Genomic DNA, 27007 nt, shown 5'->3' on the forward strand with positions numbered 1-27007 from the left:
ACCAAATTGCAGCAGAAGCTCAACCTATGTCTAGACTTCTATGAACATATGGCAGCTTGAGCCGATTTTTTGTTACCTGCAGCCAGGGCATCTTAATTATTATAACTGTAACAGGAACTGTGGCATCAGAGCTGATTTCTGAAAGAAAAATAGGATTTAGACAGGTGAATGGTAGATGGGAATTGAGAGAGCCCTTTCTGGGACAGAAAATTACGGGAGCAAAAGCAAAGAGGTAGGAAAACAGACGGTATGTTCAGGGGCAAGTCTATCACACCGGAGGAGAGGTGGAAGGTGAAGCTGAAAGTGGGTTGGGGGTGGTGGGGGACTTTACTGACCCTTCTGGAAAACTGGTGGTGGAATGGGAGTTGGAGCAGAGGAGAAGCAGATACAGGTGGTTGTTACCATCATCTGGGCCAGTGCTCACAAAGACCCTTGCTCACACCTTGGCAGTGAAGATGGAGTAGAGAGGATGAGTTCAAAGGCCATGCCAATGACAAGCTACACATGATGTGGTGTCGCACTTCATGAGAAGCAAAGAGAGTGAGAAATGGACTATGAAGTTTAAGTCTGGGGACATCTGGTAAAGGCTAGTGCCATTAATCAGGAATGAGAATTCAGGCAGAAGAGTTAAACTACCTTAAATAATATTTTTTTCTTTTTTTTTTTTCCTTGAGACAGAGTCCCGCTCTGTTGCCCAGGCTGGAGTGCCGTGGTACGATCTCAGCTCACTGCAACGTCTGCCTCCCAGATTCAAATGGTTCTCCTGCCTCAGCCTCCCAAGTAACTGGGATTACAGGCGCTCACCACCATGCCCGGCTAATTTTTGTGTTTTTAGCAGAGATGGGGTTTCACCATGTTGGTCAGGCTGGTCAGGAGCTCCTGATCTGAAGTGATCTGCCCGCCTTGGCTTCCCAAAGTGCTGGGATTACAGGTATGAGCCACTGCACCCAGACTGGAATATTTTCTATATAATTTCTTTAAAAAGTCATAGAAACAACCTAAATCCAAACTAACAAGGAGCTGAATGACTGGATAAATTATGGTATATTTCCTGAATGAGTGAAATACTCTGTAGTGAGACATTAACATTTTCCCATGTGTGACTCACTTGTCTGATAATATTTCCATGCCAGACACACCCCCATAATAAAGGTTCCTCACTCCGTGTGGCTGCACAAGGGGGTGGGTTACACGTTTATTTTTCAACACCATCTCTTTCTTTCTCCACCACAAATAGGTCCCTTGGCACTATACAGTTGAAAACTATTGTTTGGGAGGACGTCAAGAAAAATTCTTTAGACTTGGAGAAAAATATAACCAAAAGAAACTGTTATCTGAGTGTTGAAAATTTAGAAGACTACATACACATGGAAAAAAAGATACACACAAATGTGCTTACAGTAATTACTTCTGAATGGTAGGATCTAGAGTATTTTTTTCTTTTACTTTTTTATAGTTTCTATTTACTTTCTAAAATGCATATGTATCAACTTTATAATTTTACAAGGACATCAATTATATTGGGTTCTTCAGAAGCAGATAATGAAACGAGGGTTTGTGTGAAAATGATTTATGAGGCAGGGAATAATTTTTTACCAGCTTCCTCATTTGTTTAATAGTGATGATATGAAAAAGAAACCAGTAAGTGAGCAGGGAAGTGAGAATCATCAAGGGAGGAGCCCCAGCAAAGATGTCCTATTAAGCAAAGTCCCACTGAGGGTAACTTGAGATCAACTTCTGCTGACCTGTAGAAGCTGGGGAACTTACTGGCCCTCCTCTAGTCAGTCACTGTTAGAGAGCTGCCCCCGTAAATACGTCAATGCCCAGGAACTTCTGGTTCTTCTTGCAGGTAGGAAAATGTGGGGACAGAGAGGCTGCCCACAAAGAGACACAGGTGCTGGCTGCTAGGAGGAGGCATGGGCATGGTAAAGGGATCTGAGGGAATATGCACGGAACAACGACTGCATTTGCTGGAGATGCTTACAAAATCTTACTGCTGGAATTAATAAATATGGAAACTTCTGTTTACTATGTTCATTCATATTAAAAACATTTACTTAAAAGAAAGAGGACTAAATAGTAATACATTGTTGGCCAGCACTTCTTACTGGGAAAGGAGATTTGAAGAGTCTTACTTTTGTAAACCCTTTCCTAAGTGCTACCTGCACCTTAAATGTCACACCTTATATTGCTTTATGTTCTCCGAGTTCACATTCTAAAACTCATACATTAGGAATTAGGACCAGTGGATATAAAAACTTGATGGCCCCTGGGGACGCCAAATGTTGATTGCTGCTTGTTGTTACAGAGGCAAGACAACTGAAGTTTGGGGAGAAAAATCTCCCTTCCTGACAGCAACATGCCAGACCATTAAGAACTTCTGCAAAAATCAATATTGGTCTGAATTATTCAACTGGTGTACAACAGGATATAGTGGAATGTAAACTATTGGGCTTCCACCAAAGATTTGTGGCTGGCATCCACTATAAATACACAAAGTAACTACTCTCTAGGGAGGAAAACAGCGAGAGGAGGAGGAAATGTCAGGTTTCAGAAAATTAGCCAACCAAGTTCACCCAGCGTAAATGCTGATGCACTGCCATATTTGCTAATAGAAAGGGTGGACCCACTGGTACATTACATGTTGAGAAGATCCTCAGCTTCTTGCCATGTTTCAACGTGGACTAAACAAAGCTATTCTATCCTCTGAGCTTTTAAGCTCCCTTTGCAATAAATAAATCACAAACTAAACATTTTGAAAGTCATCTCTTTCTCCTGCCCCTGAGAGTCCAGTCATAGGTCTACACAGATGGCTGTCAAGGTGGTGTGATTTGAGGTGTGCTGGGAAAGTCCTGTTTGTCCCCAAATATCTCCCCTCTATTGGCCTGTCAGTCATGAGGAATCAATCAAGATAGGGCATTTCAGGAATCAGAGGATACAGTAGAGAACAAAGGTTCTGACCCTGGTGGAATTTATGAACAGATTTCAGGAGTCCTGGTTTCCCATAAAATTATTTGAGAAATACCATGTGTATACACATGAGTGCATTTCCAGGTTAGACAATCCAGGGCTTTCACGGTATTTTCAGAGTAATCCGTGACCCATGAATGGTTAAGGAGCTCAGGACTGAGTCAGGAGATCTGGTTCTCTATGCCTGTCTGGCTACTAGCTGGCCATGTCATCTCAGACCGACACTCTCCCTGCACTGGCTTCAGATTCCTATATTTTTGAAGACTGCCTGGTTAAAGTCTTGGTGCTCCACCATGTCTGTGTGTGTAAAGGGCCCCCTTTCCAAGACTGCTGAGGAAAATGGCCAAATGCTTCTTTTGTACCTGCTTCCCATGGATCCCCCTCAGCTCAGGGAATAGTAATACTTTAAGACAGCATTACTGGAGAAAGGTAGAGGAAAGGGGAATAACAGAGAATGTTAGAGAAAGAAAGGGGAGGGAGGGGAGAAAGAGGGAGAGAGGAATGCCTCTCACTGATATAGGGGTGTCTGTGAGGCAAAGTCAAAACACCATTGACAGAGGTGGTCTTAGGATCAGGCCCTTGCCCCAGCCCCTGCCCATTCATTCCCTCTCACTTCCAAGTATAGCTGCAACATTCAAATGTTTGAAAATTCATTTTTTAGAGGTTTTCAACTGAACAAGGGCAGGAGGAGAGGAATTACTTATGCGTGTATATTCATGTTTAGTTTTTACTTTTTAAATTATGAAACCATTGTGTCTTCCAATAAGTAATAAAGTACAAGGGAATAATTTTTTACTGGCTTCCTCATTTGTTTAATAGTGATGATATGAAAAAAATGACCTTTTAAAAACGCTTAAATGTTTAACTTTTGATCCCAAGTCTTCTCCCCACAGCTTAATTTATTAAAACTAAACACATCTTGACATTATAAATTAGGAAAGATGAGAGGGCAGTACACTATAATTAGAAGCCTGGGCCAGGCATTCTACAGAACAGATAACTACAACTATTACAAGCCAGCCTACTGAAAATTTTATTGGTTGTCATTCATGCACAAGTAATGAATGAAGAACCACCACTCATGAATCAGGCTTGAATAAGGAAAGTTAAAATTGAAGCAACTTTGGCAGTCTCTGTAGACTGAGATCAGCCTTCTTTCATTCATAGATGTGCTTCCTTCATTCATGGAGGGGCTGATAACACGACGGGTAGGGTGGGTAGAAGAGGGAAAATCTTTCTGGCCCCTCTCTGCATTCTAGCCTCCGGGCTTGAGATTCACCACCAACACTGCTTATCAACATGAAAGGGATTCTGTTTGTTCAAGTGCTTGTAAGACCTATTTTTTTTTTTACATTAGTTAAATTTTTATTTGTATTTTATTTTTTCTCAGTTTTTTTATTTCAATAGATTTTGGGGTACAGGTGGTTTTTGGTTACATGGATAAGTTCTTTAGTGGCGATTTCTGAGAGTTCAGTGCACCCATCACCCAAGCAGTGTACATTGTACTCAATATTGTAGTTTTTGGCTGAGCATGGTGGCTCACACCTGTAATCCCAGCACTTTGGGAGATTAAGGTGGGTGGATCACTTGAGGCCAGGAGTTCAAGACCAGCCTGGTCAACATGGTGAAATCCTGTCTCTACTAAAAATACAAAAATTAGCTGGGTGTGGTGGTGGGTGCGCCTGTAACTCCAGCTACTCAGGAGGCTGAGGCAGGAGAATCACTTGAACCTGCGAAGCAGAGGTTGCAGTGAGCTAAGATTGCACCACTGCACTCCCGCCTGGGTGGAGTGAGATGCTGTCTAAAAATATGTATATATACATAGTAGTCTTTTATCCCTCACCCCCATCCCAACCTTACCCTCTGAGTTCCCAAAGTCCATTACATCATTCTTATGCCTTTGCATCCTCATAGCTTAGCTCCCACTTACAAGTGAGAATATATGATATTTGGTTTTCTATTGTTGAGTTACTTCAGTGAGAATAATGGCCTCCAGTTCCATGCAAGTTGCAGCAAAAGACATTATTTTGTTCATAAGGGCCTATTTTTTACTCACTATGCAACTAATGTACCAGGCATAATCCCACAGGATTACTTAAGAGCTCATAATAGGCTTGAGACTAGAGACAGTCCTCAAGACAGAGTTCATTTCTGGTCACCCTTCAGGGCTCAGGGAACACTGGGCCCTAGCTGTGATCAATTTGGTCATCACTGCTGCACTCTAAGACTTTCATGGGGTATTTATACTTAAAACATACCAAATAGAAAGACATGGGGTTATGACCTGTAAATCCTTGTAGTTGGTTAAATCTGTTCTAAGAGCAAAAATACAGAAACTGAATAACAGTAAAAAAAAATAACTAGCAACAAGCTAAATGTTCAACAATAGGGTAGTAAAATGACATATGATTGACAGGATATTATGCGGCCATTGAAATGATGGTAGGAATCATTGTAGGTATCATTGTGGTAGGTACTTATGATGAAATGTTAAATTTTAAAAAGTAGTAAAAACTTATTCTTTTTCAAAGATCTGGGTCTCTAATCATGCCACAAGAGTATAATTAAGAAAAAAAGAAAAATATCCCATAAAGAAAAAAAAAAAAAGTTAACATTTTGCCGTGGAAGAGAAGTGTTAAGAAGTGATACTTTTCTTCTTCTTTTTCATTTATTTGATAATTATATTATCAATTATATTACATTTGTCTTACTTTTACACTGATACATATATTTATAATTAAAAGAAACATTAATATTACATTCACATATTAATTAAAATTTAAAATATTTTCTCCTACATTAATTCATTGGCTACATAAAGGAAAAGTAAGAAAACTAAAGTCAAGTTGCTAGATTTGGAAACTAGAGACAGTGAGTGAAAGTTGGCCAAGTCCCCACCACTGTCAGAAACAGAGCAAATCCTCAAAGACAGGGTTGTTAATACCCAGTCTAGAGCTCTTTAGCCCCAAAATAAAAAAGCCATTTCTGGCAGAAAAACAATTACATCTACTAGAGAATGTACTCAGGGAAAGAAAAATCTTCTGTTATTGTACTGGACCTCTGCTGTTTGTACCTATCCATTCCAGCACTATCAGCATCTCCCTGTGACTTCCTTTGGTGGAGCACTCTTCCCACATTCATGGTCCATTCATACAGTTTTAGGCAGTGCCTGCCCTATGTCCCAAGGCCATGGTTATGCAATGGCCCATGCTGGACAATCAGTGTAGTCCAACCAGTTTCAAGCTTATCCAATGAGAGTGAGCCCTGGGATGTTGCTGGAATGACATTATTTCCACTGGGGTGGCTGAACTGGCAACACAGAAATCTGGTGTTCCTAGGTGACCCTTTTTACTGTCTGGAGAGATCCTGCCTCAGAATAACATAAACCAGGGAGATGCACAGCTAAGAATAAGGTAAGATGATTCCTGGTCTCTTGGCCTGAAACCTGGGTCTAGCAATTCATGAGACTTGATAACACTGGATGTTACATTTTCATGAGTCAACAAATTCCATTATCTCCTTTTAAGCCAATTTGAGGTAATTTTTATTACTTGCAATCAAAATACTCCTGACTCATATTTCTGACATTTCCCAGCAAACTGTATACAAACATTTTCTGGTTAAAAAAATAATTATTGTTGAAAGAAACCATTGCGGTTCTATATCATGTAGTCACAATTGTCTGTGTTCATTAATCACTGTTGTGATCTATGTCATATTCTTCCCTTGGGCAAAAATATTTTAGCATCTTACAGGATGCTAAATAAAGGGGCAAATACGAAATGAAGCAATTACAACTATTTGTTTTGTCTCAAATGGGTGTGTTATAGTTCCTAATTAATTTTGGCAAGTCAACAAATAACTTTATATATGTTCATTCACATTTGACAATCTGAATATGTATGATGTTTAAAAATAAGTTTTGATAAACATATCTTAATTGACAGAGCAGAAAAGGAGGTTTCTTAACTTGCCATCTATATTCAATCTAGATTTAGACTTTTCAATAAACATTAAACATGAAAACATTTTTATTAGTGGTAATTATACATAATTTAGATAAGTGATTCTGAAACTTTAGTATGCATCAGAATCACCTGGAAAACTTGTTAAAAAAATTTATTGCTGGCCACTGCTCCCTCTCTCTCCAGGTTTCTGATTCTGTGGGGTTGAGGTTGGGCCTGAGACTCTGCATTTCTGACAAGTTCCCAGGTGATGTCGACACTACTGGTCTAGCAACCACAGTTCAAGAATCACTTATTTAGAGTTTTTTTTTTAAGTTTTGCATTTTGCTGTAATTTTTATTTGGTGTAAATTGTAATATGTATTTTGTGTCTCTGATTAAAAACATGAGCCCATGTTTTCCGAGATGCAGATATAATTTAGACCTGAAAATTTTGGACACAAAGATAATGATGTGCTTTAAAGGTGGATGGGAAATAACAGAGTTAAAGTAATTTGGGCAAAACCTTGATTAAAATAATTCATTATGGAATCCAATCAACCTTAATTTCCAATAGATGACATGACCACTCAGGTATTCCACTACATCAAGCAAAATTCAGGCTCAAATATTCTCCTGCTGCATTGATTAGCAAAGTTCACCAGGCCAAAGTAATCAAGTATACCACAAATTCCTAGGTATCTTTTTATCTCTGCCTAACACAATGCAACTAAGTGGTCTCTGTCTGCCAACAGGAGTAACTCTTAGGAAGAGCAACTAAACAGTTTGCTAAAACCTGGTTAGTCTGCAGGAAGTCATTAAAATGATAGAATAATTCAGGAATCTGATGATCTCCAAGTACAATGCCTTATCATTTTGTAATTATTTGATAATACCAATCCACTTCATTCAAGTAAGAGGTTCTGGGACTTTAAAATCAAGTAGGGTCTGAACCTACCAGGGTCTGAACTGAGTTTTACAATGTTAAAGCACAACATCTTACTGTCTTGCTCTGGACATACCCAAATGGGTTTTCTCTGTTTGTAAACAATGACATTTCTCCCTATCTTTCCATTCAAGGCTTAACCACTAATGAAGTAAGAATCTCTCATATTTTAACAACTAAGATTAGATTATGACAGAAACTTCATTAAAAGTCACATGAAAAATATCCTCTTTGATTGCATATCAATTTGAATATAGTCCATTTTAACATACCTTGTCAAAAGAAGAATATACATTAAATGTAAAAATGTGCCAATGTTAGCTGTAAGGGTAGTAAATCACCAGTTGGCAATAAGGATATTTATTTCTGTATAGTGAGGGAGTGTGATAACATAGATGCAAAGAGCTGAGAGAAATCTTACAATCTGCCCATACCCCTCTTTACACACAGGAAGGAAATAAGCTCAGAAAAGAGTAATATTTTATCAAAGGAGTTCACTTGGCTGTAAAAATGATGTTGCTGGTCATAAAGTTTTTCATTTGCTCAGTGGAGAGAGTCACCTTTTCAACACATCTGCAGCAGACTCAGAGCAGGGTGGACAGCACAGAAGTTGCCAACAGCTTCATGTTCCAGAAAGGCCCTGAGAGCCAGAAGACACAGATTACAACAGAATCCACCCAACCAGGTAAAACTTAACTGAAGTCAACATGCTGGCCTGTGATCGAATCAGAAACAACTGTGTAAGAACAAGGCGGGTGAAAAGACCTTACCAATGAGAGTTCAGAGACTGCAGACACGAGTACGTAGCCTCCTGGGGCTGGGTGAAGTGTGACCGCACACCTGGTCTGCTTTAAGAGTTGTGCAGCATGTATAGAGAGGACAGAGGAATGAGAGTTTGCTCTGCTCTTCACTGCTCAGATGGGAACTTGAGTTGTGTTTGGCCAGATGCCACACTCATAAGGCATATGGAGAAATGAGATCATTCAGGGAGATGGATCAGAATGGTGCAGGGACTTGAACCATGTCTTATAACACAAGAGCAGGAAAAACAGTGGTTATCTAGCCCAAAGAAGAAATGTTTTGGGGGCAGGGGGAATATGGGAGTTATCCCTGGATGAGACAAGTTGTCAGGGGAAGAGGGATTCAATTGTTCTACATGGCCTTAGGAGGCAGATCTAGCACTCATGGATAGAATTAGTGGGAGACAGGCTGGAGAGAAACACAGAGAAGTAATTCTAAAAATGAGAGACATTCAAAGTGAATGACAGCTAAATATAATTTTATCTAACATTTTTATTGAGTCCTTATTTTGTGCCAATTTCTGTGTTAAGGACCTTAAAATTGTCATCTCGTTTCATCCTTCCAACAACCGTGTTAGGTACATTACCATACTCATTTAAATATAGAGCAATGACAGCTGGAAGAGCTTGAGTAACTTGTCCAAGGCCATATAGCTGGTTAGCGCAGTAGCCTGGATTAGAACTCAGCTATCTGCTAAGCTTCTTGACCTCGCCACGATGTTGCTATGGGCTACTTTGGGAAGTAGGGAGTTTCCTGTCATTAGGGTGTCCAATGTGGGCAAACATGGTCTTGTAAGTACCTTAATATTCTCTTCCAGTAGGAAGAACCTACTGTTCTATGCTTTGTCCTGAAAGAGCCACATTTTGAGCACGTAGAGCTATCTTTATATAAATAAGAGAAAATGACTCTAAGGACATTGTGAACATGTCATAGGATTTTCCCTTGGCCCAACCCCAGCCAAGAAGTCACTGCTTTCCTAGAACCAAGAGGATAAATGAGGGACTGTGGGCAAAGGGAAGACCTCACCCAGGCAGCAGAGATGTGTTCAGGAGTTAGGGAGGCTCTTTGGATTCCAGAGGCAAAGCCATAGGATAATCACCTATGGATATGGTGGAGAAGGCCTTGTGCTCTGGGTCCCACAACAGAGAAAAGACTTCTGGGGAGCTTTGATTGAAACTGGCCCCAAGCTGGTTAAGTTGGCCAAGACACTCCACTGGGGAAAGGCTGTGCGGCTGGTCCTCAGGGGACAGGAGAAGGGAACTCTTGGATGACACGCTCCCTACACCCAGATAAGTTCCTGGGGAATTAGGGTCCTAGTAAAGGAGCTACCTGATATTTCTTTCCATAGTCCCACTTACATCAACAAATACTGGGGGATCCCACCTGCTAAGGTGAGGGGGGGACAGGGGTGGGGTGGGGAAATGATCATAAGCACAGTCAGGGGTTTCTCCAACTCCTTTGCTTGGAAGGAAGACAGGACAGATGAACAAGGGGATGTGGCCACAGTGGCAGCAATGAAATCATCTAATTAGCTGAAAGGAGGATCTCTGTGCCCTTGGGAATCGATGGAAGTCATATCCCATCAGCTGGATGCGTGATAAGACACTAAGAGCCCACAGCACCCAGAGTCAACATCCTTAATGGGTCACTTCTCTCACAAACTGGGGGGAAAATTACCTCAATTTTACCTAGAGATAATAACCCTTAAGGTTTTGCTATTCACTCTAAGAAGAAAAAGAAGTGCCTCTTATTGTACCACACCCCATGCTAGATATTCAGAAGATGTTACTTTTTATTTAATCCATCTGCATATGTATTAATGCTTCCATCTTATAGATGTGAGATTGAAACCCAGAAGTACAGATTAACATCACCAAAGTTAGTGAGAGGACCAGGAGTTGAACCCAGGGCTGAAGGATTCAAACTCTTTACTCTTTTCTACCATGCTGCCTCAGTATTACGAAAATGTCAAAACACTAAGGTGATGTCCAGCATCAAAACAGTAAGCTCTCTCTACTTCTTCTGGCTATGATTGGTAAAGGCAAGTCCCATTTTCCTTTGTCAGGAAATTCATATTCGTGTGATATTTATCACAAGAGATTTGTATTTTAATACAGAACTCTTGGACAGGGAGGTGGATGTAGCTCAACACAGAGGAAATAAGTGAAATGGAAGAATTATAGATGATGTCAGAATCAGAGAGGAGGGGAAGGAAGGTTGGCCATGTGATCCCCCCTCAGGTTGCCTGGTAATCAATTTCCAAGTCTGCTGCAGCAAAAGCATCAGGAGATGAGGTTCCATAAGATATTCTTTGAGAAAGAGGCTGTCCTCTGGTAGAGCCAATATGAGTGACCTTCTAAGGCACCCAGAGGAAAACAGGCAATTGATACTGTATCTAGAGCCATCTTTAGGGTGAAGATCCAGATTCAATTCAGTGGTAATGAGTAATGACAATGTTTTGCTAGTCTTTGGAATTTATAACCCTACAGGTGACAGCTGCCCTCAAAAAACTATTTATCTTTCTAATACTGTTGACTATACTCTTACTGCCACTACACGTCCCAAAAACATCTTAATTTCTCCATTGAAAAGCTGACAAGGAAATGAAAACTTAACAAAAAAAGTGAACTGCACTTCATGAATGTTTTATCACCTTCATAAGTTTATATATGGGTTGGGTGCTGTGGCTCACACCAGTATTCCTAGTACTTTGGGAAGCCGAGGGGGGTGGATCACTTGAGCTCAAAAGTTCAAGGCCAGCCTAGGCAACATGACGAAACCCTGTCTCTACAAAAAAATACAACAATTTGCTAGGTGTGGTGGCTTGTGCCTGTAGTCCCAGCTACTCAAGAGGCTGAGGTGAGAGGATCACTTGAGCCTGGGAGGTGGAAGTTGCAGTGAGCCGAGATTGCGCCACTGCACTCCAGCCTGAGCAACAGAGCTAGAACTTGTCTCAAAATAAAAAAGTTTGTATATGAAGCCAAATTATTACAGGATGTATTTTTGAAAAGTGAGAGTTACAAAACATTAGATCAACATGGATGAAATAAGTTGTGGTGTTTCTTAAACAGACATATAAAAAGTTCAGTCTCACAGGGATATATCATTCTTATCTAGAGGATCAGGGTTGTTTCGAATGGTTTCTTATTTGTCATATGCTTAATGTGCATTCAAATACAGGTGGCAATCCTTAAAGAAAATTAAATATGCTGTGACTTATAAATCAAATAGGAGGACTATAAGAATGATAAACTTTCAGGTTAATATGAAAATTTTTTGAAAAGTTTTTATTTTGGGTACTAAAAAAAATTAAGAAGACATCCTGTAGATTAGTTAACTCTTCATAAAGGTCATTAAATGGCATTGCATAGTATAGCTGATTTAAAAATAAGATATGCTAATTTATGTACTGATAGTCGAGTAAATGGAAACTAGCAATAATGCAAAATAAGTGAGTCTATCCTGGGCTTTGTCACTTCTTGGTTTATCAGTATTAATAATAAAGTGTAATTTTAAAATAAAGTGATTCCTTCAGCAGATAGTACACAATTCCCTGCAGCTGAAGAATGGAAAATAGATTAGTTCCATGACAATTATCTTGGCTTATTATCCCTTTAGCAGGGCCCCTCTGCTTGTTTTAAACCTTTCTATTTGTGTGTGAAATCTACTGCCTGGGAAATTAAAACAAATGTTACAATTCAACCCAGCGAGCTCTGTCCAATAGGAATTCAAGGTGAAATGTGGCTCACTGTCCCAGCCCTCCAGGAGCCCACTGTAGAGAGGACACTTGTTTTCTTTTAGAACTTAATTCCCAGATATGGGAAATGAAGAATTCACCAGATTTCACTTCGGGAGATTTCACAATAGAGCATTCCTTTGCTGGTTTCATTGTCACCTGCCCCAGGTAACTCATGAAGTCTTATGAGACTTGCCTCTTAATTCTTCAGGAAGGATTACTATATACCTTCTGCTATGAAATTAGCCCCAGTGCTGAGATACACAAACTTGCTACCCAAACTCAACTCACCCTGACCTGAGATGAATGGGGGATTGCGAATTCTTTCTCTGAACCAACTTCTCAGCATCCTCACAGATGCCTCATGAATGCTCAAGGGAATACAGGGAAGACAGGGGAACTGTGAAAAGTTTTTGTGGGCAGACCTAGATAACGATAAACGGTAATGATGACAGTTATTTTTATCTAGCCAAAATAGATCCCACTTCATTTACTATTTTCTATCGATGTACCCTTTCTCTGCACTCTTCCGGGTGCAGTGGTACAAGTGGGGCTTCAAGGGAAAAGTGGGCCCGTTTATGAATGGCTGGTTAGGGAGAGAAGCTTGGCTATATGTGGATTTGCAGCTCATTGCAACATGATTCATCTCAGTTGGTTATATGCAGAGAACAGCTGGCAGCAGGTACCCAAATAGTTGCAGAGAGAAGTTAAAAGGGACTGTTGCCTGCTGAGTGTGCAGAGGAATTGCTTTAAGGACTCCCTGAAGCACAGCCTGCAGCGAGCGAAGGGGCACGGGCAGGGAGACAGAGAACCAGCAGCGGCTGACAGGCAGTTAGAGAAAACAGAAATTGGCCATTCAGAGCAAAGGTTTGGGGCCCTAATTTGAGTCTAAAAGGTGGAATGGCAAATGGTAACAAGCTCTTGGAGAGCCCCAAAGGAGAGGCTGTATGAAAGAAATAGCATCACCCTCCAAGCCCCTTAATTCAATGCCATAGATGAAATGCACCAGTACAGAAGGAAGTCTTGGCCAACGGGAACAAGGCCTCGCGGAAGCCCCGGCTTCTGAGATGACTACAGAGCCAGTTACAGCGCTCCGCCCCTTCCCTTGCCTTTTCCCAACACCTCCACTTTGGCAGGTAGGTAGCAGCCCATGGACACAAGTAAATCAGGTCTAAAGCCTAGAACACCAGAAGATTAATATATGGTGTTTGGCTGATTCACTATGACTAATTTGTTCTGTGGAAGGAAAGAAAAATTCAAGTAAATTCAAAGAGGCCTGTGAATTTTTGGTACAGTAACTCAGAAGCAACAAAGATCCAGAGAAATTAAAAAAAAAAAGAAAGAAAAGAAACATGGTGAGGAAGAAGGACAAGACCCACCCCCCACCCTGCCCCACCCAGGGATAAGAAGAAGCAAAGAAGCTGGTGAACTGGTGAGGCCTGGGGGCCAGTGATGAAGGAAATCATCCAGAAGCCTAGGAACAAAATGTCATTTAGGTCTCACAGTCTGCAATGAACACGTCCTTATTTCTGTATTCTGAGGTTTTGACATCTGGGACCTTGCTGACCCTGGAGGGGCAGTCCCTTCAAGGTCAGCCAATTGCTAGAGACAGTGAACAACTCACTCATGAGCAAGTTTTGCAAATGCAAGCCAACCCAGAGCCCACACCACCTCCAACCAGCAATCTGTCACTCTCACACAAGGGGCCCCTGTGCCCCAGAGCCTGCTGAAATCGTTCAAACTGCCAACTCTAGACCTGTTCTCCCTGCCTTGCTTGCTGTTCCTTCCCACAGAAACTACAGTAAGGATTCCTGCCTGCAGTTTCCCCTCTGCCCCTTCCTCTGTCTCCAGACAGACCCTGAGCTTCACCTTGCAGCCCCCTCAGGGCATGGCATGCCCCTCCTTTTGAAACCTGTGAGAATAACAACTATCTTTTCAGTAGCCCTCATCTCCTAAGCTACTGGCTTTGCCATACCTACTAAAGTAAAAGCTATATTTAAAAACACGGCCCCCAAACCATGTGTCACTCACTAAAAAAAAGTCCATTCTGATACCTCATTGAAAACTGTCATTTTGTAACAGATGAACATGGAATAAATACATTAAGGTTTAGGCTGGGCGCAGTTGCTCATGCCTGTAATCCCAGAACTTTGGGAGGGTGGATCACTTGAGGTCAGGAGTTTGAGACCAGCCTGGCTAACATAGTGAAACTCCATCTCTACCAAAAATACAAAAATTAGCCAGGCATAGTGGTGGGCACCTGTAATCCCATCTACTCGAGAGGCTGAGGCAGGAGAATCGCTGGAAACTGAGAGGTGGAGGTTGCAGTGAGCCGAGATCATGCCACTGCACTCCAGCCTGGGCGACAGAGTGAAACTCCTTTTCAAAAACAATAAAAAAGAAAAAGAAAAATAAATTACTTTAATCTATTCACTACACCTTTACTCCTAGATTGTATCTTACTAAAAATATTTTTGAAAAATGTCTCTGTTTTAAAATTGTGAACTGAACTAGTTTAAGATCCACATAAGATGATCAGATAAATGTCTTTTTATATTTTTCTCCAAGAATATATTATCAGTGAATTTACCGAATTTATATCTGGCTGGCATCAAGAGGTTTCAATATTACATAATTGTTATAATATCATTATTCTTCTTCAATATATGATTATTAAATCTATTGTAATAATTCCATGGCTATGCACATGGCTTAGATTCCATGTGATGATCCATGAAGCTCTTATACCTTTGCAATGAGGCCCCTGGGATCAGTTTTCAGACGCTCAGGATGGGGTAAGGTCATAAATGGGGTGTGCATTCAAGAATTTACATTCATCTCAGGAAATACCCAGACACCACCTTTGGGGAAAAAGGAAAAAGGCTGTTTGTTTTCTTATTTGTCTTTCTCTCATAAAACTAGACTGCAGGGAGATTTTTTGGTGATTTGGATTTCTGAGGAAGCCATTTTATCATGTGAACTTAGAAACACCTGTACATCATACGCTGTTTGCTTCTCATTTTAAGCTGGAATTACCTACAGAGTTACCTCCCCCAAGTTACTACACTGTACGGGAGGCAGTCTCCTCTAAATGAATTCCTGATCATCTTAGTATTTTATGAGATTACCAAAACCAATTTGACTTGGCCCCAGGAAACTAAGAAGCAAAAAACAAAACAAAGCAAAACAAAACAGAAACAGAAAAAAAATGATGTCACAGGAAAAGGTATTTTTTCTGTTTCTAAGAGAGGTCTTGTGGATATGATTACAAATGAGACAAAGGTAAGGTAAAAGACTATCTTGGGAAAAACGATGCAAAATTTTCCAACTGCTCATGTTCCTTGCTCTGTTCTTAAAAATATTTCTTCTTTACTTTGCTGGGTTGAGATGCTGTTCTTTCAAAATAAACCACAGACACATGTTACAAGCTGTATTTTCTTTAGAAACACAGTAGAACCTGCTTTCTAGAGGAGCCCCCGTCCACCATGACAGCTGAGCAGCAGCACTTACTGACTCTGAAAGGGAGGCTGAGCCTGCCCTGGGTGTGCTGTAACTAAGGCGTTCCAATTCCAAAGGCAAAAATGCTATTAAGCAGTCAAGGATGTTTAAATCTAGAAAGTTCAATTCATAAATTAAAACAAAGATGTATTTCAGATATTTCTGAAACAGGAGTAATGACCAAAACTAAGACTGTAGAGACTCTTGCACCATGACAGCTGGTGTTTATAATCTCTCCTCCCACATCCACATCTTAAATCTCTGGTCCTTTATAAGACTTGGGTCACACTGCTTTGGTTATAAAGTACAACTGCATATTTCCCACTCCCTAAGTAGTGAGGCTCTAGGGTTGGAGCTCATTTGAATGTTAACGAATTAGATCACCCTCAAGAGGTTGATATCAGAAATCAGACTACGTGGATATTTTACAGCATTTCATAGTTTCAGGGCGATCGTGTTCCTGACTCAGCATGTCAAGCCAATACCTATATAACAAGGGCATTTTTCTGGACCCCATTCTAGAGCCACAGTTTTTTCCCCTAAGGCTATGTAACATTTTCTCCTGGCAAACTATTAGAGTTAATGCAATGCTGTGGTTCTGTTCTGGGGACTGCCCATCAATCATACTGCTTTTTGAATCACAACTTGTATAATTTTTATTCATGACACTTCAGTAAGTTACTTAGAAGCACCACATCTAAAACAACCCAGGGACTCACTAAACAAAAAAACAAACAAACAAGATTTGGGGTTTTGTTTTCTAATTCCACTCATGATATACTAGGCTTTAACTTACTTTGTAGAGTAAGGATTAAAATGCTTAATTGGCTATAACTAAGCAAACTGAGTCCTTTTGATGAATCAAGCCAGCCAGCTTTCAGTTTCTGACATCAAAATTTATGCTCTGTGAAAAAAAACAAGGCCATGGCTACATAACATTAAACCAACACACAATTAACAACACTTTGTTCGAATTATCTCTGGGCACATTTAATGTTGCCCCTATAGTTCATTTTTCTTCTTTGATAGCTCTTAGAATATTTATGGAGATTAGTCCTTGATGCATTGGCCTTCTCTGAGATCTGGGGTTTTCTTAGAAGCTCCCACACAAATCTGAGCCATGCAAAGTAACATATTTATGCAGATTAATTCTTGACATATTGGCTTTTTCTATCATCTGAGGTATTTCTAATAAGCTTCTACCTAAATCTGGCCCTGGCAATGCAGGGCAGTCACAGACCCCCCCCCCCACACCTTGGCTTACCTCACACTGAGAATGTTTTTTTCTTTCCCTCAGCAGTTGGTCATAACTGATAAAAGGTTATGTCTTGATTGAACAAGCTTCCAGGGGTTGGAAGGCCAAAAGGGCTGCTGTAAAACAGCAATGGAGATGCTAATAAAACCCAAGGTAAGAGAAATCTTCGGCTGCCTATTACTGAGAAACCTAAATTGAAGACAAGTTCAGCTTCCTCACATCAATAGTGAGAGACAGGCCAAAAGAAAATGAGCACTGATCAAAGGCTTTTGATGATGGTAGAACTTCAATTTATGGAATGCACAAATTTTTCTACACTCCAAAGGCGTTTCTTCTGAAGTCACTGGGGGCATTCACTTTAAAGTCATAAATATTCTCTCCATAGCTCAGGATGGTTTGCAGCGCCACTTGGCGTGTTTGTTTGGGCATGTGATTTGATGCTCTATAGGTGGACTGAAGCACCACAAGGAGCTTCACTGTGGAAAGTCAAGGGGCTATTAGTTAAGAACACCTCTAAACTGATCAGAGGCTTGCCGAAGCAACTGCATGAGTTTTAAACATAAACGTTGTTAGCTCTTCATATTGATGTGTTGGATAGATAGGTAGTTCCATGTACTACCTATCTATCCAAAGAGTGTGAACAAGCTAAGTAACCAACAGTGAGGATTAAACAAATGGCACTTGCACTTATAAACAGGCCGAGCCATTTGGCCTCATCTCTGGCCATAGGTGCCCCGGCCCTTGACAGGCCCATGTTCTGAGGGCTCCTTGAGGCTGTTTCAGGCTTTTCTGCTTTTGTCTAGGCAATTCCCTCTGCTCTTCATTTTACCATCTTTGCCTGGAGAACTGGCATAAAGCCTCAAAGACTCACAGTTCAAATGCCACTTCTTTATCTCTTTGCTTGCTTCAAAACTATTTCAGTTAGATACTTCTGTCTTGGTGCTCCACTGGGCCTTGTACATACCTTACATTTTTCTAAAATTTTAAGGTGCTTTATTTTTATTACCTTAATTAATTAGTATATTTTTAATTATTATATTTTTGTCTTCTTTCCAACAATGTGAGTATCTCAAGGGCAGAAAAGATGCTCTGTACCTCTTTGTAATTCCAGCATCCAGCAGGAGGCCAGGCCTAGAAATGCCAAAGGAGGGAGAGGAAGGTGTGCTAGAGAGAGGACAGACAGGCAGACAGAGAGAGAGAGAGAAGAGAAAAAGAAAGATAATATGCCACAGAAGGGAAAAAAAAGACAATATCTAAGCAGTAACATTCTTTCTGGGTGGTATTAAAGTAATTCTGACATTTAAATAACTAAAACATGAGAATTTTGCCAAATCTTTGATGGAATTGATGGAACTGCTGGTTGAAATGCTCCACCCTCCAGAGGCCAAGAGGTGGGCCTACAACTGACGTCAAGCCAATGACATCCCTCTCTCTGGACTGTAGGAGCTTTGATGGGATGACTAGGAAAGAGACATGGCCTTTTCATGGTGCTGCTGATTTGGTGCCATCACATGGAAAAGGCCTGCCTGAGAGAGGAACTAGCTCAAATGAAAGCAGAGCTGAGAGACGGAGAAAGCTTTCTGACATTGTCTGAACCCTTGCATTCATCCATGTCTTGTTACAGCTGATTGTCCAGTTATATAACCATCCTTCCTTTTAGTTAAGTCAGTTTGAGTAGTGTCTCTATGACTTGCAACTGAAAGAGTAATCACAAATAGAGTACCTTGAAAGAATACTAAGATTTCCCACATTATAAAGTTTTCCCAAGATTTTAGATCTTTGAAATTGTTTCAGCAGCCCACGGACCCTCTCAATATTGTATCCTCTACTGAGTGACAATGGTGGCCCCTTGGAGGGTGTGGGTTGGGTGCACTTTGCCTAACTGTGCTGCCTCCATCAGCTTCATTTCTGGGATTCTTGATTTTGGTTCTTAAATAAGAAATCTAACTGTCTATGGGCATGACTGCTTTAAAAGATAATGGTATGCTTTAAATATTCTATCACAATATATATGTATAAAGACTTAGGCACCAGGACGCTCATAAGAACATTATAATAGTGAAAGACTGTGAACAAGGTAAGCAGCCAACAGTGAGGATTAAATAAATGGCACTCAGTATCCATTGAATAAATTTCTACATAGCCACTGCACCATATTTTTGAAAAGTATTCAATAATGTGGAGAAACAGTTTTGATACACTGCATGCAACAGCAGGCTACTTAACTGTATACGGTGATATTTCATATATCCTAATTTGATTAGGTACAATAACAACAAAAAGACTAGAAATATATATGCTGAAATGCCAATTGCAGCCATTTCTGATTAGTGTAATTACAATTATTTTCTTATGATTTTTCCAATTTTCTGTAACATGACTATTTACTACTTTTATAATCAGAAAATTGCTAGTACAAAGTTACATAATGACACAGAATGGAATTTTTTAAAAAAACTTCAAGCCCCTTTACCAAAGAGTAGTTTTTGTCTCAAATCCTAGCTTAGTGATGTTGCTAGGTGACCCACAGTTGGATGTAAAACAATCAAGAGAAAGGTAAATGCCAGATACTTTAAGACAGGGATGTCTGGTGTTACCTGTCAGCAAACTGTCATAGAATCTAAAGATTAGAAGGAAACAATTATGAGTTTCTATTCAGAATACCACTGGCACGCTGCCTTAATTTCTTTTACATTGTCTTAAGATAGGAGAGGATAAAAGTAAGAAGAACAAGGTAAAAACTTAAAGCCAAGTAGAAAGGGAAAGAAAATAGCCTGTTCCTCTCACTGGCAAGGAGACAAAGCCAAACTTGGACATATCCGTGGCCATGTCAGGGGAGCCCTCAAAGGTGGCGTGAAGCCACTGAAGAGCACTTTGGATGACTACCTTTCCCCAGGCTTCAAAGCTTGTGGCACCGGGCACATGTGGGAAGGGCCTCTGGATCTAAGTCTGAAGACCCAGGGAAAGTTCTACTTAAGGGGAGGCGGGGGCACAGAAAGGTTAGATTACAAGGTGGTTAAGATCAGCTTCATCCATGTCTCTGAAAGGACATGAACTCATTCTTTTTTATGGCTGCGTAGTATTCCATGGTGTATATGTGCCACATTTTCTTTATCTGGTTTATCATTGATGGGCATTTGGGTTGGTTCCAAGTCTTTGCTATTGTAAATAGTGCTGTAGTAAACATACATATGCATGTGTCTTTATAGTAGCATGATGTATAATCCTTTGGGTATATACCCAGTAATGAGATTGCTGGGTCAAATGGTATTTCTGCTTCTAGATCCTTGAGGAATCGCCACACTGTCTTCCACAATGATTGAACTAATTTACACTCCCACCAACAGTGTAAAGGCATTCCTATTTCTCCACATCCTTGCCAGCATCTGTTGTTTCCTGACTTTTTAATGATCGCCATTCTAACTAGTGTGAGATGACATCTCATTGTGGTTTTGATTTGCATTTCTCTAACGATCAGTGATGATGAGCTTTTTTTCAAATGTTTGTTGGCCGCATAAATAAGATAAATGAAAGCAGAGAGTAGAATGGTGGTTACAGAGGCTATGGGGGTGTGAGAATGCAGAGAGGGTGGTCAAAGGGTACAAAATCTGTTGATAATGGAGTATTACACATCTCAAAATTGCTAACAGTCCATTTCAAATGTTCTCACCACAAAAAATGTTAAGTATGAGGTGATGGATATGTTAACTAGCTTGATGTAATTATTACATGTTGTATCATCAATCATAACATCACTTTGCATGCCATAAATGTATCTAATTATAAATTACCAATTTATAATTTTTAAAATGACCAGTGAAAGCTTGTTGGGTTTAGTACAGAACTGGACCTAAGTTGTTTTGATAGCTTTAAATATCACTCTAAAAGTGGTTTCTGTGGTTCTCAATCCTGGCTGTGCATCTGAATAATTCACAGAGTTTTAGAAAAACACAGATGGTCCGTTTCCATTGTAGACTTAAAAGAGCTGGGATTTCCTGGGGTACATTCTAGACATCTGAGTTTTTAAAAAGCTCTACTTCTTCTCTGGTTTCATCCCCCTAGCCTGCTTGCAGATCTCATTCTTGCATTCATGCTTCTCTCTCCTGCATCATCGATTTCACCCTCTCCACTAGACCATGGCCATTGGCACACTAACATTCCATACCATCAGCTGCCTTTTGAAGAGTTTCTCTTGTACCCTATCTGTCTTCAGTTTTGACTCTCTCCATATCTGACCCACTTCAGGCCTGTCTATACATGTCTCCACATGTTTTCCTCCCTGCCCACTCCCATCAGAAACTGTTGTTACCCAGGTCATAGCTGACCATGCCTTGTCAGAGCTGAGGATGGATTTTGTGTTCCACCTTGCTTGTGCTCTTAGCAGCACTCGACAAGGATACCCTTGGAGCATTTTCTTCTTCAGGCTCCTACAACACTTCACCTTCCATTTTCCTCCTACCACACCAGATACTCTCCCCAGGTTCAGGTGCTGGCTCCTCTTCCTCTGCCAGACCTCGAAGAATGGGGAACCTTAGAACTCCATCCTCTGCCCTCTTCTTGTCCATTTACAGTTACTTCTGATGGAACTTTAATTAGTCCCACAAGGCCCAGTGTCATCTGTATGCTGATGACTCTCAAATCCATATCTCTAGCCCTGACCTGAACTTTGTACTTCCACCTGCCTATAGAACATCATCACTTGAATGCTTAATAGGCATCTCAGCTTAACAGGGGCAAAAACCAACAGACAATTGCATGCTAATTTTGCTAAGTCACCTCTCCCCCAAGGCTTGCCTCTCTCAGGAATTTGGTACAACCTCACACTCAGTTGCTAAAACCAAAAAACTAGAAGTTATCCTTCTCACTTTTTTCCTTGTATTCCACATCCAATGGATCCATAATTCCTAATAGACCTTACTTCTGAAATATATTATCTGGCTATTTCTTACTAGCATAGTATAGTGGAGCCATATATTGGGAGTTCAAATTCTGACTCTCTCTGACTACATGACCTTGGGCAAAATTTCCAACCTTCTGGGGCTCAGTTTCCTCATCTGTAAAATGGGGATAATAGTGCTAACTACTGTTGGGGCTCAGAAAAAATATCCCCAAATGAAAACCTCAGAAACCGAAGTTTTTCTCTGATCTTCTTGTCCTCCTGTCTCCCAGCTTCATTCTCCCCTAGTCTAGTCATAGAAACTAGAATCCCTCTTCTCCAAGGCAGGTCAAAGAAACCAGAAAGCTAGACATAAAATCTAAAAAATATTACTCTAATTTTCCTTCGTTTTTCTATGCAAAATCTGACCATAAGGAAATTATCTGACCTGCCTTGTTTGCTATAGGTCATAAGACCCCTGTTCTAGAAGAGGTTTTGCCCCACACCCAGAAGGAAGGAATGCCGCAAGCAGAGGCCAGGAAGAATCTCGACAGGCAGGCCTCACAGGGCTTCCCCACTCAGTCTATTACCATTAGATCATACTCTTTTTTTGTACAGTCATCTTTCTACACGGCTCTCTATACTCTGTTGAACCTAAGCATAAAAATGGACAATGTCTCCTGTGTCTTTGAGTCCCCATTCTGAAGGCTCCTATGTAGACACATTGAAAATAAATGTGTATGCCTTTTCTCCTATCAATCAGTTGACCTTATGTCAATGATTTTCTGTGAACCTCTAGGGAGCCAAGGACTCCCGCTGGTCCCCATACTACCATACCCTACAGGGTTACGAAGATGAAAATAGCATATATAAACATAAATGGTAATCAGAACAGTGTTTGGGATATAGTAAGCCCTATAGGAAGGCTTTCCAACATGGTTATTATTATTCCCATTACCTCCCTCTAGTCCAATAACATTAATATGGTATGATTATCCTTCCCTATTACTCCTAGGCACCTACCCTAGTCTACTAATATTGTTTGTCTGAATCTAAAAACAACAAAAAAAATACCTTCTACCTGGTCTCCCTGCCCCTCCTATGTCCCACTATTAGCCCACAAAGCAGAAGGATTTGTCTTTATAAATGAGAAGTTACATCATTGCTTCTTCCCAGTTTAAAATTCTCTAAATGGCTTCCTTCTACATTTATATCATTTTCGGAGTCTTTATTGTGACCGTGGCCTATATGGCTTAACCAGGTCTGGCCCTTGTCTCCCTCTCTGAACTCATCTTCTTCTGTTTTTTAAATCTTGTACCTTGGGTCCCAGGACACACTTCTTATTTCTGTTCCTTGGACTTGCCAAGCTTTCCAGCATCTTCAGGTGGACTTTCACCTTTGCAGCTGCCTCCTCTTGGAATGTTCTTCCTCCGATCTTCACACTGCTGTCTGCTTTTTATTTTTTATGTTACACACAAATGGCTGATGTCAGAGCGTCTTCTCAAGCAAATACCTCTCCTACCCCTAGCTCACATTCTCTCTGCTACTACCTCAACTAACTTTTCTTATTCACGGGCATATAGTTGCCTATTTGTTTGCTTATTTATTATTTGATTTAAGTATATGCTTCCTGTGTCTTTCCACTGGGGTGGGGACCAAAAAAACTGATCTAATCCCTGTGCAAAGAACACGTTTGGCCCATAGAAGATATTTAATATGTATCTATCGACTACAAGTTCTACATGTAATTGTGATGCACAGCCAGGTTTGTCTATTTTGAACTACCTAATTTTAAATAGGAATTAATGATTAACAAAATGCTTATGCACAGCACTTTAATTGTCATCCTTTCATGGAAAGGTATAATTGAGTAGAAAAAGCTGTTATTCACCTTAACACATTTAATTGCCATATTTTTCTGCACAAAATAAATCATTCCTATAAGCGGCCAAGTTCTTTCAACCTTGAGGCTATCTAGCTAAGTCATCAGCACATGCTTTCAGGCTTAGGACTCTCAGGTGGTGGCGGGCCTGTTCTCCCCCTGGCTAGAAGCTGAGTATCAGAGATGCCATGGGAGTTGGGAGTGATCCAAGGGAATGTCGCGCTTCACTTTTAGTCAGGTATGCAGTTGGTCCCTGAGTGGAGAGAAGGGCCATGTGGGAGTGTCAGGAGCAGGGCCTGCAGACAAACAAATCATGTCTTTCAAGGAACATGCCACGAGCAAATCTGGGGCCTGAGTGAGGCAAATGCCCAGGAGTAGGGAACAGGGAAGACTCCAGATGAAGCCAGTGGATCCTGGAGGGCAGGTCTGGGAAGATCCCTTGAATCAGTGGCTTCTGGTGGGTGGGAGAAAGGAGTGATCCTTTCATAGAAGGGACCAGAGACATGGCAGTGCTGTTGAGAATGGTGAGCTTTGTTCTAAGTCAAGCAAGCAGTCTCTGAAACAGCAGCCTTGAAAACCCAAACTTTTAAAAAAAACATAGAAAACGCTACACTCAGGCACTGAGAAGTTACGCAAAATGTGCAAGTGGCATCCAGATTGTCCGTGTGTGCCCTATGACACCAATATACACTAAATGATTTCTCCTCCAGGCACCAGGACCCTAAACACAAATTACAATTTAAGCCCAGGGGAAGCAGTGGCTGGGTAGTGAGGGTAAACGGTCTACTCTTCACCATGAAGAGCTGGCAACAGCTGAAACCAACGTACTCAGTAGAGAAAATAAGGCTGAAAAGAGAAAGAGAGTGTGTGTAATTATAATTTTTATAATTTTGACTATTGGCACTGGAGGCGTTTTTAGGAAGGTAAAGGTCTTAATTAGCACAATATTTTGCTAAGCAAGGGGATGGTATGGAAAGAGCTCATGATGTGGCATGCAGAGACCTAGACAGCTCTGCAAATTAAAAGACAGAACTTGGCTGTGGGAGAAGGTGGCTGAGGGAGAGGAGAGTAAGTGGGACAGAGCTGGCCACGTTCTAAGGTGGGATCTGGGAACTGAGAAGAAAGGCTACTGAGAAATGCCCTGCAACCAAAGGACTGGGAGGAAACAGAACTATCAAAAGACAGAGTTGAAGGCCCTTAGCCTCTGGAATATTCTGCCATGACTCCATATCCTTCCTAGGGTTGGATTTTGGAAAAATCAAGTAAAGGGGCTCTGTTTCATAGGAGGTTGGTGCGTGGAGAAGAAAGAGGAATTGATTGATGAATGTGAGTAGGAACTTGCCCCAGAAATGGTCACAAGAGGGGATAATACAGGGGTGGTGGCTGGGGGGGTGATTTGCTTAGACAATATTAACTTAATTTTCAAAGTCAGGGGCTCCTCAAATTGTTTTTGAATATTATTGTCACAGTAATCAAGAACGTAATACAGAAGCCATCTCTGCATTTCATTTTCCACACCTTCTTAGAACCTGTTGGGGGAGCAGGAATTAAAGAAGACTGCTTTCCACCACCCCGAAAATCATTCCTTTCTGTGATCCACAACACCAGGGGCCAAGAGATTAGGGCATACACATATGGTCATTTCAAAAATACGCTGATGGGGTGCTGGTGGTATATTGGTGAGCCTAGCTGCCTTCCAAAAACATGCTAATGGAAAATATTCTTTGTTTTTTTAAAAATCTTGTTGTATATCAAATTTTTCCAAAGTAATTTTTGACACATTATAATTAATTCCCCTGCAATCTTCCAAGGGAGCATTTCATTAAAGCATAAAAATCCACACGAGGTCTGTGACCAGCTCTGACTGCAGTCTGTCAAAATCAGTTCTCTATTTTCCTACAACAATGTTTAACCCATGCAAAGATCCTAGAAACTGAGAATATGGAGCAAATATTTTAAAATAAAAAAATTAAGTAGCATATAAAATTCATATGAAAATTGAATTACATGTATGACAAAATGACATCTATATATTATATAAGAAGATATATTTATATATATTTACAAACTTATATGTTTGTATTTCTTATTTTACATACTTTGTTATAAAATGAAATAATCTTATTACCTGTTCAAGTAGAAGATAGTAAGATGTGAAGGTAAGGAGAAAGCTCATTTAATATTGAACAAAGAATTTTAGGAAACAAGCAGTGCCACTATGACTATAGGAAATTTAAAAAATAAAATAGTTTTATGAATTAAAATAGTGGGGCTTAATGGCACTTACAGATATCATCTATTGCATTCAACTAATGCTGGAATCAAGAGTTGTTGCCTGAAGTGTAAAAAACTCTGTGGAAGGAAAAAAAGATACTGCTTCTCTTTCACTCACACTACAGTTTAAGAAACATTTGCTGCCAAATACATTTTTTAAAGACCTCTTAGCTTAATGAAGTAAAATGTCCTTTTCATTGTTGTCTCTAACAATGACATGAACTAAGATTAATTTTCTCTGTAGTCATAAACAAAAACTAACAATTTAAGTACACGGTTCTCTGGGAGTAAGAAATGATAATATCAGCTCTTTCCTATTGTGAATCTAGTTAATTCAACCTCAAGATAAAGTTATGAGTTTCTTAAAACTCAAATAGGAACCTCAGTTTCCCTTGAGAAAGCTTTCCTATCTTTTATAGTGACTATCTCCAAAAAATGACAAAAGAAGGAGAATCCTTGGGGAGACAAGGGTGATTCCTAGCTCTTTGCCCAGAGGGAGTTGCTAGCGATTCCTTTAGTTGATATTTGTTCTGCTCTGTGTTTGAAGCTACTTGCTTACCTGTCTGCCTTTGGTCACACCTGTGTGGAGTAGCCGAACTCTTTCATTCACAGTCCTTATATTATTAATCATTGTGCCCAGGTAAGTAGGAACAAAATTAAGGAAAAGGAGCAGGTTTGATGTGGATGAATAAAAGAGACTATGCACCAGGCATCATTTTAGAATTAATTACACACGTAATCCTCGTTACTTCCCTGTAAGGCTAGTTACTATTACTATCCCCATGCTTTCAGCTGAGGAAACAGAGGCACGGGGAGCCTAAGTAAC

General features: G+C 40.4%; 1 protein-coding gene and 1 long non-coding RNA gene across 25 annotated transcripts in view; one reads left to right on the top strand and one right to left on the bottom strand.

Annotated features, from left to right (window-relative positions):
* NCKAP5 (NCK associated protein 5) overlaps positions 1 to 27007 on the bottom strand; it is a 993533-nt gene that overhangs the window by 266907 nt on the left and 699619 nt on the right. The window lies entirely within an intron of this gene.
* On the top strand, positions 1237 to 2324 carry LOC134759585 (uncharacterized). Its single transcript, XR_010135967.1, has 2 exons — positions 1237 to 1417; positions 1850 to 2324. It is a non-coding gene; the product is annotated as an uncharacterized LOC134759585 (long non-coding RNA).

Source organism: Pongo abelii, chromosome 11, assembly GCF_028885655.2.
Source record: "Pongo abelii isolate AG06213 chromosome 11, NHGRI_mPonAbe1-v2.0_pri, whole genome shotgun sequence".
NCBI classification, from domain to species: Eukaryota; Metazoa; Chordata; class Mammalia; order Primates; family Hominidae; genus Pongo; species Pongo abelii.